Source organism: Lissotriton vulgaris, chromosome 3_1 (assembly GCF_964263255.1).
Source record: "Lissotriton vulgaris chromosome 3_1, aLisVul1.2, whole genome shotgun sequence".
NCBI classification, from domain to species: domain Eukaryota; kingdom Metazoa; phylum Chordata; class Amphibia; order Caudata; family Salamandridae; genus Lissotriton; species Lissotriton vulgaris.
The window spans coordinates 522,068,409-522,084,921 of record NC_141689.1 but is presented as its reverse complement, the minus strand read 5'-3'; the positions used below and the strand labels follow the sequence as shown (position 1 = coordinate 522,084,921).

The 16,513-nt window shown below is 50.3% G+C and overlaps 1 protein-coding gene across 3 annotated transcripts in view; it reads right to left on the bottom strand.

Annotated features, from left to right (window-relative positions):
* Positions 1-16,172, bottom strand: part of GCNT4 (glucosaminyl (N-acetyl) transferase 4) — a 203,200-nt gene extending 187,028 nt beyond the window's left edge. For 2 of the 3 annotated variants that reach the window (XM_086960770.1, XM_086960769.1), the window contains exon 1: positions 16,011-16,171. The gene's annotated coding sequence lies outside the window, so the exon portion shown is untranslated. Of the gene's footprint in view, positions 1-16,010 lie in introns of all 3 variants that reach the window. The other variant, XM_086960771.1, reaches the window with a different exon arrangement.
* Positions 16,173-16,513: the final 341 nt, after the last annotated feature.

Sequence of the window (16,513 nt, the reverse complement as noted above, 5' to 3'; positions counted from 1 at the left end):
AAACTAAGGCACCCTTCCAGTGCTCCTTAGGTCCTATGACAATTGTAAAAATCATAACTTCCATAGCAAGCTGAATAATCTGTTCTATAACGATGACTTTAAGATGTTCTTTATGTATAATGGCGATACCACCACCGATTTTATCAGGACGATCCTGCCTTAGAATTTTATACCCAGCGGGAATCCCCAGTGTGATGGAAGGGGTAGTATGCGGTTTTAGCCACGTTTCAGTAAGGAAGCTAATTTCAGGTTTAAGGGTATGGATAAGATCCCATATTTGTAAATGATGTCGTGGTAGGGAGCGAACATTTAGTAGGAAGCTTTTCCAGCCTTCCATCATAGAAGTATTCTTCCTAACGTAACCCCTGATAATTGATGTGTGTGTAGCCTGAAACCTACACTTGGCACATGAAAAAGGTCCTTCAGGACTTGGCCAACAGTCACTAATACATCTCTCCACCCCCTGGGGCTGTAGATTAAATAAATCGTGAGAGGAGTACCTGAATCGTAAATCTTGCAGGGATTCCATGACAAAAGGAACAGAGTAACAGGCCCCTGGCCCGTTCTGGCACGGACGGGCACAGACGGGCCACTCTTTGGCTGCTCTTCGGCTCCCGCTGTGCGTACACAGGGAGGCGAGGGCTAAATAGCCCCGAGCTAGTGAACCGCTAGAGCGCTAACCGCTAAGCGGTGTCCAACCAGGAAGTGGTGTCCTCCCACCCTTTCCAAATCAGGGCTCAGGAGGAAGCGCGAGTAACGGGCTGCAAAGCGGCTAGAATGTGCCAATAAACCGCCAGCAGTAAGTGTGGAAATAAATCTTCTATCTAGGATCCTCCTTTCTATCCCACACACTCCTCTCATCAGACGACTCTCTCTCTAACACTCACAAGCTCCTCTCAAGACAACTACAACCCCACTCCCAACCTCATTTCCATCAAACCCCTTGCATTCCCTGGTCACAAACCCTCTCACTTCACCTCCTTTACAAGCTCTTTTTCTCCTCCTGTTTTTTTACACACACTGACACTTTTTTGCTCTCGATCCCACTTGACAGGAGCGGTGGAGTTTCTCATGCACCCCATCGTCAATGAGATCATGTTTTAAAATTACACTGGTGAACACAAAGTTCTACTGACACATATGCCCTGTTGATGAAATCTGACTTTTAAAAAAACCACTTGTTCAGTTTTAAGACTTAAAGCAACGCAGTGAGATCAATACAAAACAGGGACACATTTAGTTGTGATAATAGAGCTGAATAAAGTTTTTGGGCCTTTTTACAAACTACTGGGCTTAATGTTGATTTTTCGAGTTTTGAGGAGGAGCTGCAGCCTCCTAAGTACGCTGAAGATATGCAAAAGTCTTCGACAAGGTGCTGACTGTGTGCGCACCTCGAGCCTAGCCTTGATGCTGCATGCACTGAAAGCCTCCATTGAGGAGCTCCATTACAAGTTTGCTGAACACGTCCTGGACACACTTTTCCTCTTTGATGCCCATCATCTGTCCTCTCCAGCCTATGATGCAAGCAACCACTGACTTCTACACGAGTAATCATTGATGTTATTTTAGGCACTTGGTTATAAGAGCAATGTCAACAAAGCGCCCCACTCCTCGTTGCTGCTGCAAGACAAACGTTAGAGGTAAAATCTTTACAATGAAGTCAAAGGTTGTCCAAGGTCAGGAGTGGAAATTTATTCCAGTCTAGTTTTTGTCTTTACATACTGTGGCTGCCCGCGGCTCACGCATTGGGCCACGTAAAAGGACAACGGTACAAGATACTATTTACAAAGACATACAAATTTTACAAGCAATCAGTGATACTGACAAATTAAATAATTCAAAAAGAAGGAGAAAAAGGACTATATAGAAAAAACTATATAGAGAGAGAACCCCATATAAAAGAATTACAATTTTATTCGATTTATAAATAGTAAAACAATTAAGACAAATGCTCAGAACAATACACTGGTACATAAAAAATTGTGTTATACAATGCAAAACCAGACATGTGGCAGACAGAAGGGATTACGTAACAAAAGAGGTTCAGGACAAAACTGAAACAGCATCAAGTGTGACGATGCATCCTTCATTAGTTACGGCATATGACGCATTTGTAGCTGTAACTAATGAAGGACGCATTGTTACACTTGATGTTGTTTCAGTTTTGTCCTGATCCTCTTTTGTTATGTAATCCCTTCAGTCTGCCACTTGTCTTGTTTTGTATTGTATGACTCAATTTTTTATGTACCAGTGTATTGTTTCAAGTGTCTTAATTGTTTTCCTATTTATAAATCAAATAAAATTGACATTTTGTAATACTTCTTTATATGGGTTTCTCGCTCTATATAGTTTTTTCTATCTAGTCCTTTTTTTCTCCTTTTTTGAACTATTTAATTTGTCAGTATCACTGATTGCTTGTAAAATTTGTATGTCTAAGTAAATAGTATCTCGAACCGTTGTTAGGACTAAATATTGACTGCCCCTGGTTCAGGTGTGCAGGGCTGCCCCTGTTGTTGTTAATAATTGTGTTTGTTCAGGACTCATCCTTCCGATGACAAGGGATGAGTTGCCTGATATCAGATACGCCCCTCTTAGTACACTTTCAGTTTTATACTCTGTCATTTTTTTTTTTTTTAATATATTTTTATTGCAGGAATTAGCCAAAGTTACATGACAGATCAGCGATATAGCTTCAGTATAGAAGAAAAACAACCGAACCCCCGTGAGGAAACACCTTGTATACACAGCCATTCAAATGAAACAAAGTGAGAGGTACCCCTTAAAAGATTCAAGGGAAGTAGGGTTAAACAACCAATACTGAGAAGAAGTTCCCTTGAATAAGATATTCAATAAAACAACTTAAATAACAAATCAATTAGGACAATAAAGTTAAGAAAATTGTACACAATTTATTAATATTACAAAATATATTAAAAAACACAAGTGGGCAAGAGCACCACGGTACACAAATAAAAACAAATAAATTGGAGGAAAAAATTGTTAAAACGGTTTTTTGGCATACATGGAGATCAAAATCGACCAGCAATATTGATACGAGGAAAGGGGAACAGACAACAGTACGACATCCAATTGTTACAGTACTAGGTGTACATTCGAACTCAATGTGATAACCATGTGCTGTGCACAGTTTTTATATTGTGTCAACACCGGTATCCGAGTCTAGGAATTGTACTTGAAAATTGCGTCGACGCGTTTCGGTGGTTGAAATGGTTTTGGACCACCTTTATCAAGACTCAATCTTTTGTCTGTCGTGTATCTGGGGTCAAGAACGATCACCCTTTAAATTCTTGTTTGGATAAACTCCCTGTACGTTCAGTTGTAGAAATGTGCGCTTAAGGATAAGTGAGGTGACATCAGTTTTCTTTCACACTTTTGTGTGTCTGACTTCGGTTTAAAAGTCCTGCAGATAAACGTGGTACGCTTGGCGATACTGCTCGTTAAAGAGCGTCTTTTTCTGTTTAAAAGAAGTGGAAACCAGGGGCGCTTTCGTCTTGTCCTCCCGGCGAAAAACAATTATTTCCCTATTCGGCCGAAGAGAACTGCCTGCTTCTCTGGTTTCAGTCCGGTTACACAGCCATTCAGCCCGCAACCCGAGGGTCGGGCGGCGTCTGCTATAAAATCGCATATGGGGATCCGTTATATTGCTGAGGCTGATCCGGATAAACGAGCGACCTTCATCTGCTTTTCTAAAACATCCTAAAAGAACAAACCCCCCCCAACACCCACTCAACCCAACCCCTCCCCCCGCCCAGCCCCGCCATCAGTGTGTTGTATGTGTAAAAAGAGCTTGTGGGAAGAAACCTTAAGTAACTGAGTAGAGATCAGTGTTATGGGCAACTAACGGGACTCAGGTTGTGCTGCGTCATCACTCTCGGAATTGCTGGAAGCGCTGTAATCTCGCAGGGCCTGCACTAACGTCTCCCATTCCAATGCAGCTTCCTGCGACATCTCATTCTGCTGTCGCCTCGCCAGCTGGTATCGCAAGGTGCTCTCCCCTGTGGCCCACTTCAGGAGTTCGTTGTGCCATTTAGCTCCCGTTGGACCAACTCTTGCCTTCCAATGCCTGGTTATCTCCCTTTTAGCAAGAATGAGCCCTAGGTCAATAAATTTACTTGAGATTTTATTTTTAGGGGTATGAGGGAACCAGTGTAGGATCCCCACCGCCGCGTCGAAAGTCAAGGTTCTCCCAGTGACCCCATTGAGGGTGTCCTCTATCAGGAGCTAGTAGGAGGACAGCGCTGGGCAGGACCACAGCATGTGTATGAGGTCTGCCGCGGGTGCTCGGCATCTGGGACAAGCCACCGTGTCTGTGGCGAAGTATTGTTGGATTTTCGCCGGAGTCAGGTAGGCCCTGTGGAGTATATAAAAATGAACCAATTGAAACCGGGCGTGACGCGTGCCTTTCCAGGCTCGACGCATTAGTTGTGCCCACGTCATTTCCGGTATATCTTTCCCTATGTCGGCTTCCCAGCGGTTCCGCAGTACGGCAAGCGGGGGCAGACCCTATATAAGCACGTGACTGCCTTGACCGTCCCCGAGGACATCATAACATATTGACACACCGATGATGTTGGTGGCTCCTCCATACCCCTCTTCCAGTGCGTCTGAATTGCCCTAATTATAGCTGTATGAAGGAGGAAGTTGCCTCGGGGAACGCCAAAACGGTCCAGAATCACCTGGAAGGGCAGTAACACCCCATCTTCATAAAGATCTCCCACTAACTGCAATCCTGCATCTTCTCAATGCCTTAAGCGAGACCAGTCTCCACTGTGCGGCAAGGCCGTTAACATCCCCAATGGAATCTCCGGGGCATATGGGAGTTTCAGCTCCCCCCGGGCGTGGGCGCGATTCCAGCACAGCCGTATAGTCCGGTCCTCGAGCGTAAGGTCTTGCAGAGCTAAGCGCTGGCGCAATGCAACGTAGGATATAACGTGTCTGGGCATTCCCCTGCCTCTCCCATCTTCCGGGCCTCGGAACTCTCTCGCTATCTCCTGGGTGAAGGTTTGCAACTGAGCCGCTAAATAGTATTTTTCAAAATCCGGCACAGCTAGGCCGCCCTCCGATTTTGGTCTCATCAGGGTCCTGAGTGCCACCCTTCGGCGGCCCGACCCCCAGAGGAACCCCACCACCATGGATCTCAAGAGCCGGAAGGTAGCCGGCGGAACCCAAATTGGGAGCGCTCTAAAATAATATATCAGCCGGGGTAGTGCCACCATTTTCAACAGTGCTATACGCCCAGCCACCGAAAGCGGCAGGGTGGCCCAGAAATCCTTGCTGCCTTGCAGCGCGCGAATACAGCGGGCTATATTGCCGTCCAGAAGATCGGCGGGGTCATGGTACACGTATACCCCCAGGTATTTGAGGCTGCTAGGTTCCCATCTAATCTCTCTAGTGGTGTCGGGTCTGGGCTCTCCCTTCCGAACCGTAAATAGGCAGGTCTTGGCCCAATTCACCTTAAGGCCCGAGATCTCCCCGAAGGTTGTGAGAGCCTCTTCAGCCCCATCCAGAGCATTACCCGAGTCCTCAAGGAAGGGCAGCAGGTCATCGGCATACAGAGAGAGGTTTTGCTGTCCAGATAAGGTCCGCAGTCCGCCGAAATAAGCTCCGGTCCGGACCGACAACGCTAGTGGTTCCACCACGAGCGCGAAGAGCAGAGGGGATAACGAGCATCCCTGTCTTGTACCACGTTCTACTGGGTATTGTTGAGAGACCAGCGGGCCCGCCCTCACCTTGGCCGACGCGAGGCATAGAGCACCATGGTCCATCTGACAAATCCCTCTCCCAGACCGAAACGCAGTAGTACTCTACGCAAATATTCCCATTCCAGGCTGTCAAAGGCCTTTTCCAGGTCAACCGAAAGGACCAAGGGGCACAGGGCCTCCGTGTGTGATTCCTCTAGCAGACGAAATAAGCGACGAATATTCATGGTTGTATTGCGTTTAGGGATAAAGCCTGCCTGGTCTTCATGCACCAAGGAACGCATGTGTCCCAGCAGTCTCGATGCCAATATGCTGCTTAGAATCTTATAGTCGACCGTTAGCATTGATAACGGTCGATAGGACGCCGGGTCAGCGGACTCCCTACCAGGTTTGAGGAGGGGGACTACCAAGGCTTCATACATCGAGCCAGGGAGGCGTCCCAAGCGTTTCGCTTCCTTGTAGACTACTAACAGTCGGGGTGCTAATAGATCTACGTAGGTGGAGTAGAATTCAACCGGGAGCCCATCGAGGCCCGGGGTCTTGTTTCTTGCCATCCCTTTTATCGCGCTACGGATTTCCCCAATTTCTATATCGGTGCCCAGGGCCTTCGCTATGTCAAGTTCCAGTGCGGGAATCTCTAAGGATTGTAAATAATCGTCGAGCAGGGTAGGGTCACGGGTCAGTCTACTATGGTATAGCCGTTCATAGTAGCGCAAGTAGCAATCAAGTATCTCCGGTTGGGTATGCACCTCAAGTCCCTCCGCGGTGCGTATGAACACCGTCGGGGAGGTCCGGCGCGTAGGATTGGCCAACCAAGCTAAGAGCGCGCCCGACTTGTCCCCTTCCGTGAGCGATCTGGTGACATAGGCCTTATAATCGAAACGTCGCAATCGTTCGACCTCCGCCGCCACAGCCTCTCTCGCTGCAGCAGTAAGTTCCTGAAGTTCTGGGTGGCCGGGGCGGCGAAGCTCCATCTCGCGGAGCTTCCGGTCCGCGTTGGCCAGGTCATCAAGGATGACACGACGCATTCCCACTTTCTTGGATATACAGTAGCCCCTGATCACCACCTTGAATGCATCCCACTCCGAGGCCCTCGACCCAGCAGTGCCCCCATTGGACGTAAAATAGTCAGTAATTTTATCCTCTAGGTCCGCCTTGAAGACTATGTCCTCTAATATCTCGGGGCGCAGTTTCCAAGTAGGTACGCTGGGGACCCCGGGAAACCAACTGAAATCCACTAATAGGGGGTTGTGACCCGAGATGGTCCTAGCCAAATATTCAGATCGCACAGTCACGGACACCAATTCCGTCGACCCCAGAAACCCATCCAGTCTCACATGTAATTCGTGCATACCAGAAAAGTACGAATAATCTCTAGTATAGGGGTGCTGCGCACGCCAAATATCTGTCAGCCCCCATTGAGCCTACCATTCCCTCCTGCCTTTAGCTACTCGTCGGACCGGGGAGTCCGGAAGGGGGGGGGGGTGTGAACGATTGATGTCGACGTCCACCACCGAATTAAAATCTCCTCCCAGCAGGAGGGTCCCCGACAGGAAATGGGCCAAGGAGCCCGACAACCCGGATAGGAAGGCGAGCTGGTCCACGTTAGGCGCATAAATGCAACAAATATTCAGTGCCCTCCCCCCCAATGTGCCAGAGATAGCCACGTAGCGACCCTCCGGATCCACCACAGATTTGGAAACCTGTAGGGGTATCCCAGCTCTTATCCAGATCAACACCCCTCTCGCATAAGCTGAGTATGTAGTGTAGTAAACCTGCCCTCTCCATCTACGCTATAGCGCCGCCCCTTCCGCCCTAGTAAGATGTGTCTCCTGCAGCAACGCTATTTGCACCCCTCTACGCACCAGATAAGCGTGAATTTTGTGCCGTCTGGACATAGTGTGAAGGCCCCGCACATTCCAAGTGACGCATTTTACATTAGTGATCTCAGCCATTGTCCCAAATTGCTGCATCCAGGTTCCCCCAACAACGCTCAGACATGGAACATTCAATATTCGATTCAACACCAATGGCGGCCATCCCCCCCAAGAACAACAAAACTTCCCCTTGAAACAAACCCCCTCCCACCCACCCCAGAATAGGACCCAAATAGCACCATCCAGTTCCCATCCAAACTGTACCCTCAGTAAACTCCCTTCTCCCAACTAATCCTGCGGTAGCCACCGCAGGTGTGCCTTAAGGGCCGAGTGCGGGCCGGGCGCCAGCAACGGGCCACCGAGTCTCGGGCTACCGAGACTAGACCGAGCACCAAATGACAGGTATCAGGCAGAGCAAGGCCCCCCAACCCCATCGGTGATTCATGGTCCAGCAGCAACTCCTACAACCTCCACACCTCCCGTGACAGTCCCCCGCCCAAATGGAATCAGCTCACCCGAGTTCATCCCTGCCCATCCAGCATGCCCTCAGCCGAGTCCAGAGTAACCACTGGTAAATTAACTCTATCAGTCTCCGAGTCATCAGTGTCCGAGTGAGCCCCCTCTCTGCCAGGTTCCGATTCTTCGACGATGGGGCCGCCCTGGGAGCCAGATAAGTTGGAAACCATTTCCAATACTCCTCGCCGTTCAGCCAAAGTCTCTACCGTTGAGGGCTTGCCCGGTTTACCGCGGCGACTCCGAAGTCTTTTGGATCGCCGTTGTTGTCCGGGCTCCGACGTCGCGTGGAAGGAGGATCCGAAGCCATCTTTGCCAGCCCTGTACAGTTCAAGCCAAGTGCAGACGTCCTCCGGGGTTTCAAAAAATTGGGTCGTATCATCAAGGATGATGCGGAGTCTTGCAGGGAAGAGGAGAGAGTATTGTATACCCTCGCCCCGCAGTTCACGTTTGACCGCTAGGAAGGAGGTCCGCTTACGTTGGGTCTCATAAATATAGTCCGGAAAAATGTTCACTTGGCTGTTCTCCACCTGATATGGGCCATTATGTCTGGCGGCATTGAGGAGCAGATCCCTGTCCCGGAAATGCAATAAACGCGCCACCACCGGGCGCGGGGGGAGCGGCCTTGTTGAGGAGGTCTGGCCGGTACTCTGTGTGCACGTTCCAGAGTATAGAAGGAGGACAGACCCTCCGGCGCCACCACAGTTCGGAGCCAAGATTCTAGATAGGCCACCATGTCACCATTCTCGATTTTTTTCCGGTAGGCCCACTACGCGAATATTATTCCTCCTATTACGCCCTTCAGCGTCCTCCCCCCGTCTTTCCAAGTCCCCGATCCGGGTCAGGGCATCCTTCATCGCAGCGGCCAGAGTCTTCTGCGCTGGCTCCAGGACCTTCACCAAGCTCTCTACCTCTTTGACTCTGTCCGAGAGCTTACCATGGTCCGCCCTGAGGAGGCCCAGACTCGTCGCAACCTGGGCGATGTCTTGTTGTAGGGCCGTTCGCATATCTGCTATCGCCTCCAGGATCCTGTCGAATTGTTGCTGTAGGTGAGGGCCTCCAGAACTCTCCGGGTCACTTCGATCGTCCTTATCCGGCGCTTCCGTGTCCGAGGCGGCCGGGGTAGTCCCTTTAGGCCCTCTTGGTTGTCCCATGGCGGGCGTGCCCTGCAGTATGAAGCTAGGCAGGCGACCCACCAATTATGGGCGTCGGCTGTTGCTCGCCCGTTGAGCGGCCGCGGTGGAGTGGGCCTTCAATCGTCCCCAACGAAGTGGCGCAGAGTTCTGCCACTACTCCGATCTCTCGGGATGAGCCACCGCTGAGTCCCCGGAGGTCACCAAGGGGGTAGTGGGGGCGATCACCACCAGTCGACGTGGGCCCGTCGGTCAAGTGAGGCCTCGGATTGCGGTCACCAATACAGCCGGGACTCCCGCAGGGCCATGTTATAGTGTCGCCTATAAAGTTCCTTGGGGTCAGGTGATTACAGGATCTCAGCGGAGTACAGCTGACCGTCTCGGGTGGCTCCGCTTTTCTGGCCAAGACCTCCGGCCGCCGGGGACCATCCGGCGCCGAAAAATCGACTATCAATCTTCCGGGGATGTCTACGGTGTCCGGACACTCCCAGGTCGTCGGGTGGATAGTCGTCTTTCCGAGAGATGAGACGTGGAGAAGGCACGTGCAGAGCTGGCAGACTCTTCCGGGCCGAGGGTCTCGGCAAGTCTATCGAGAAGGTCCGGGCGCCATCTTGAGCTCCGCTCCGCTCCCTCCGCAACTTCGCTTTTCGACCACAACAGTCGATTTTCGGGTTCACTCAGGTGCCTCACCAAGTTGGCCTCAACTTGATCTTCGATTTGTGGGGGTCGGGGCGCCCCAAAACCCTCGGAATTCAGGATAAATGCGGGCTCAGCCTCGGAGCCGAGCTCTCGGGCGACCATCGCCATCGGCGTCCAAGCCACGCCCCCTTCAGTTTTATACTCTGTCATGCCCAGATTGTTGCAGTTAGGCGGGACAAGCTTCTGTATTCCCAACAAGTGAGTTGGTACCGTTGGGGCAGAAAGGTTCATCCTTGCTCCTGTTGCGGGTTGCATCGGGCTGCATAGCCGCTCAGGGCGGCGACAATTGTTCACCGTTGGCAGTTCGAGGTTGTGGGGCTCTGAGGTTCAGTGTCTGCAGCTTGAGAAGGTGGTGCATTTGTGGCCCTGGGGACGAATGTGTCCAAGGGTCATATGGTTTTCAGGTGGTGCCTTTTGTATTTAGCGCTTGGCTTCCCTTCCTCTCCTGCTGCCCCTCCCACCCCCGCACACCCAACTGACGGTTTGCAGCAGCATGTAAAAGATGATGGTGATTCTCTTGCGCCAAAAACGTGACATAGTTATGGTGTCACGGGACAGAGAAGGGGGCAGTGAGCCCAAAGTTACACTTGATTAGGTACTGAATATTGAGGCCGAATTGTTAAACTCCCAAAAAGCTGCGACAATCTTTAGGTTCTGCCTGGAAGACATCGGAGGTTTGTCTAGGGACAGCGTTGACCAGGACATTGGCAGGGCCGATCACAGCAATTCCCAGTCTCACCCTGGCACTGGTACTAAAGCAGCTACCCCATTTCTCATTGCAATAATGGAAAGCCTTATTATCATTGCGCCAAATAGGTCAACCTAAGAAGCCATTAATTTCAGCTTCCAAAGTAATGCTCCTATGTATGCTTACAGAATTCAGTGGCTCAGAGTGCCATGACGGGGCTGTCAGTAGGTCTCATTTAATCAGACTTAAGGATATTTACTGGGCTGAATCCAGGACCTGCAGAGGCGAAGTCGTCCGCAGCTGGTGCCATGGGCCTCGTCCAAGTCAAGGGTTCAGATCCCAGTAACATGGGCAATGGCACCCTCCATTAACCACCTGACTGCAGCACATCTCTACTCTATTTCCAGACGGCAGGTTTGGTATACGATTTGACCCACTGGGAGTAATACAGCTGGCTGTCTTTTGGAGTCTTCATAGCAGGGTTCATTACGTTGACCTAGAATGCAAAGTCTCTGGGGACAAAGTAGAGCACACATTAGTCCTCCATTTCCAGGTCCTGTGAAGGCGCCATATTTTCATGTGTCAAATCTGGGGGTTCTTTCAGGCAAACTCCACTTGGTTTATCCTTCAATGGGCTAGAAACAGAGATTGGAAGGGGCTTTTTTTTTTATCAGCGACCTGTGTCCCAAATAAGGGGATAGACAACATGTTGGTTTCCATAGGCAGGTATGAGTCTCCCCAACCACCTCTATTCCACCCAGGCTCTGAATAAGGAAATAAAATTCAATTTTGCAGGCCTAGGCAAACAATTGTAATAGAATTCAGTTGCAGCTTCAGCCAGCTGAGCTCACACCGAGCTTCACAGGCTGAGAGGTTGTTCCTTCATGCAATGCTCCCAGTCCGTTACAGAGGGAGACAAATTTTGGTGCAGTTTAGCATACCTCCAAGGTGTCTCTGGGGGTTTGAGGTGGCTTTCTGGTCGTTGACCGAGTAGAGCCATTCCCATTGGTTCTCTGCCGGGGTCTTGTGTCCTTCAGCAGCCCACTTCAGAGACATTTAGATTTCAGCATTAACCCACTGCCTAAAATAGAGCCTCATCAGCCAGACCAGAATCATATGTCCACTGGGGTTGGTTTGACTAAGTACTTTAAGAGTATAAATGGCACATGTGCTAGTGGTGTAGGATAATTTCCCCTTTTTGGCCCACCTTGTGTCAAATAGAGGGGACAACTCCAGCAGCCTAAGCGCTCTGGTACAAATGTACTGCTGCGCCGTTTTTCGTTTAAATGTTCATTTTGGTGATATAGATCCCCCTTCTATGTCAATCTATGATCAATACGCCGCCTGCGCCGGGTGAAAGCCACATAAAATGCCCTAAATGCAATAAAGTCTGTTCAGTGACTACAAGTACACAGACCGCCTTGTTCGCTCTTGCCTGAATTCTGTTTGTTTTATCTTGTTCGTTGTGGGTCACAGGCCGTGCCCACTTGACATTATTTTAAGAATCGCTGTTAATTGTGTGCATTTTTCAAATAAATTCCTGTCCGGCTGGACAAAGGACATACTAACTATCTAGTGTATGTCTATTCTTACCCAGATCTCACAAATACTAGGGTCCACTGTTTTTTGTAAAAAAATCTAACAAGTGTGCTGCTGTCTCAAATTGGGGAAACAGATGTTAAGGCACATAAAGTGCTAGAAGGATTGCAACTACATATTGCAGGAGGTTGGAGCCTACATTAGCTTGAAGGGTAATATTGCTGTGGTTAAGAGTAGAGCTCCCCCCTGGGAGGCCATCACATTCCTACAGGTCTTGTGAGGCAGTTGTACATTACCGAAGAAGGATAAACAGCGACATGTGCAAGTTCAGAGACTGAAGGGGATATGGCTTCCATCAGGCACGGGCTAATCCAGGCATACATCAAAGGTTATTTTGACAAAGATGGGGTGCACTTGTCACAAGTGAGCATGGAGCTGTTCCAATGGGACATGAGGGAGGCCCTGGAAACAGCGGGTTGCAGGTGAGGAAAACAGCAGTGTTGCTGGGGGGCTCTGTAGGCAATGGGGGCTGCCCCCAGGGCTGTGGCGGAGTTACAGGGTGATCTGGAAGCAGAAGGGTACAGTAGGGTACCTCTTCATGAGCACAATAGGGGTGCCAGTGCCAAATCCCAAGAGTCATCATGGCAGGTCCCTGGAAGAAAATCGTCAGCGCTCCGCTAGTCCTGAGGACGGTTGTAAGCCTGAACAACCGGGGGCTTGCCTTGCAACGCTTCGCCCTGAAAGGGGAGTGAGTACGATGGTGGACAAGTGGTTCGCGGGATCCTAGGGAGGGGGACAACACCATAATTGGTAGCACTGATTGGGTTGGCCACAGTGCAATTTGGCACATCAGCCAGGCAGGGCAGAGTAGGTTAGTCTCTAATGCCTGCCCTTGGATCGCTCGCAAGATAACCGACCATGTTGCATACTTTTGTATGGAATAAACCTGCAGCAATATTTTCCCAAACAAAAAATTGTGTTGTGTTTTTATTAATTCCATCATGCATGCTATTTCGCATTGGGTGGGGAGTGTTGCCGATATAGGCACTATGTGGCTTCCCGCGGCTCACGCAGTGTGCCACCTAAAAGGGTGTCCCCCTTAATGCCACTTAGGCACACCAGCACTCCTTCTAGTCGAGGGACCCGGGGAGGAGTCCCTCTGCCTGGCGTGCAGGTCGCGTCATTTCCAGCGCTTAAAGGGTTGGGGGGACGGTACTCATACCTCCCCCTGCCTTTCTAACGCCCTCTTTGCACCGGACACACCGTCTCCCACCCCACCACTTACCCGGCGTGTGGATGGGAAGCATGGCTAGGAAGGACCTTGTAATGTTTTCTTTTGTGTTGCAGGCGGAGTTACAGGGCGATCTGGAGGCTGAAGGGTACCTCTTCAGGAGCACCAAATCCCAAGAGTTCTCATGGCAGGTCCCTAGAATAAAAGCTTAGGCGCCCCGCTGGTCCTGAGGTCGGTTGTAGGCCTGAACAACCGGGAGCTTGCCTTGCAACTCTCCCCCCTGAAAGGGGCGCGAGTAAGATGGTGGTCCAGTGGTCCACGTGATCCTAGGGAGGGGGACCACACAGTAATTGGTAGCACTGATTGGGTTGGCCACAGTGCAATTTGGCACATCAGCCAGGCAGGGCAGAGTAGGTTAGTCTCTAATGCCTGCCCTTGGATCGCTCGCAAGATAACCGACCATGTTGCATACTTTTGTATGGAATAAACCTACAGCAATATTTTCCCAAACAAAAAATTGTGTTGTGTTTTTATTAATTCCATCATGCATGCTATTTCGCATGGGTGGGGAGTGTTACCTATATAGGCACTATGTGGCTTCCCGCGGCTCACGCAGTGGGCCACCTAAAAGGGTGTCCCCCTTGATGCCACTTAGGCACACCAGCACTCCTTCTAGTCGAGGGACCCGGGGAGGAGTCCCTCTGCCTGGCGTGCAGGTCGCGTCATTTCCAGCGCTTAAAGGGTTGGGGGGACGGTACTCATACCTCCCCCTGCCTTTCTAACGCCCTCTTTGCACCGGACACACCGTCTCCCACCCCACCACTTACCCGGCGTGTGGATGGGAAGCATGGCTAGGAAGGACCTTGTAATGTTTTCTTTTGTGTTGCAGGCGGAGTTACAGGGCGATCTGGAGGCTGAAGGGTACCTCTTCAGGAGCACCAAATCTCAAGAGTTCTCATGGCAGGTCCCTAGAATAAAAGCTTAGGCGCCCCGCTGGTCCTGAGGTCGGTTGTAGGCCTGAACAACCGGGAGCTTGCCTTGCAACTCTCCCCCCTGAAAGGGGCGCGAGTAAGATGGTGGTCCAGTGGTCCACGTGATCCTAGTGAGGCGGACCACACAGTAATTGGTAGCACTGATTGGGTTGGCCTCAGTGCTATTTGGCTCATCAGGCGGGCAGGGCAGCGTAGGTTAGTCAACGCTGCCTGCCCTTGGATCGCCCGTAAGATAAACCACCATGTTGCATACTTTTGTATGGAATAAACCTGCAGCAATATTTTCCCAAACAAAAATTTGTGTTGTGTATTTATTTATTCCATTATGCAATGCATGCTATTTCGCATCGGGTGTGGAGTGTTGCCTATATATGCACTATGTCACTAGTAGTTTTGCTGCTATTCGCCCTTCGCCTTTAATTGAGGAGCGAATCAAACCTGATTTGCGGCAAAGTTCAATCTCTTAATACAATTCTGTTTTTTAATTATTGACAATTGGCATTCGAACAGCTCGCGACAGGGTGTTAATAAGGAACCACAGCACTTGCACACATGCACACGGTGTTGGAAATGCCAGTGCCCTGTGAATGTCCACCGATGCATTGAGGCCTGATGGAGTACACACCGCACCATATAAAAGACGCGCACCTCACCCCTGAGGAGAGGAACGCAGATTAATGGTCGGTGGGAGCCACTTTAGGAAGGGGTGGAGGTTCTTATCTCCCTTTATTCCCCATTGGGCTCTCCCTGCATCCTGTACAAAGTAATTGTCGTGAACAAAAAAATTGATGTGTCCGCCCAAATGCATGAATCTTTAATGGTACTGCGCGCTCACTTAGCGAGAATGAGTATCGGCTTCGTTGTGAGACCTTGGGCTTCACATGCGCCTCAACCGCACTCTCACGCAGGCTTCCCGGCGACCCTCGCAGGGCAAAGTCTGGCGCTTGCTTACGCTTGATTCAAGACAAACAATACTGGTTTACGACTGCAACGCTGAGGAACATTCTGCCTGTTAAAGCATGCCAGGGGAAACTGGTTGCAGCTCTGACATAAGCAACAGGAAGGGCGCACTCAAACTTGTTTTGACTGAAAATAGCACGTTCTGCTCGCGGGACTGGAGATGCGCACACACGAGAATGCGATGTGAGATGATGGAATACGGGTGAGAAGTACACAAACACCAGGCAGGGGAAGATTACAAAATAACTTCTCTCGCCGTGGGCACCTTGTGGGGCAACCAAACAACCCGTCAGAAAAAACATTGTTAACACACGTACCACGTGAGACAGGAGGACCTCTCTCCTCCAGGTTCTCTCCCCGCAGTCACACACTACGGGTGTCGGAACAACAAAACATAAGTAAACCGCCAAAAGTCTCATACGGCCATCCTCGCAAATAGGCAAGTGGTGGGGGCTGAAAAGAAACTTTCGAACACACCTGGCAAACTCGCTTTTAACCCGAGGGACGTGCACGCGCCCGCTTACGGTGACAGGCAGGTCTTCACAACAGCTGTCCTAACTTACAAGTCTATCGTTCACTTTAATACAAGCGGTTACGGGTGAAACAAACGTTTTCACTGCTGCTCTAAGCACACATAACAAAAAAACAGAGTACTTACGAGAGAGCAGCAGGAGTGTTTGTGCTCGGCCCGCTTGCAATAGTATCGCAAACTCTGCCTCTGAGTTTCTCTTCTCTACCGCTACTTGGAACTACCGCTTGCTGCCGCTTCTTCTTCAGCACTCCAGGGTTGGCTCGCGCTGTCAGCCCCGTGACGTCCCGGAAAAGAGGCTGGGCGGCCGCCGTCGACGGGAGGGGCGTTTGTCAAACTCCTCTTTGCAGCGGGAGCCTCCCTTCTTATCTACAGAGCCTGTGGCAGGATTGTGTAGCTGGAAGAGTGTGCCAGGATTTTGTAACTAGAAGAGTTTTGACTCAGCTTACCAGTGGTTAGAGCTGGGCGAGCCACTGAAATCTCGAGCCAGATACCTGGCTCTAGTTTAGCTCGAGGTCTTTTGAGACCCTCGAGCCCAAAACGAGCCGAGCTTGAATGTGCATTCTTCTGCCTGCCACTCGTGCGCTAATCCGTGGCCCCAACAATTAAATAAATAACCTTTGATGTAAAAG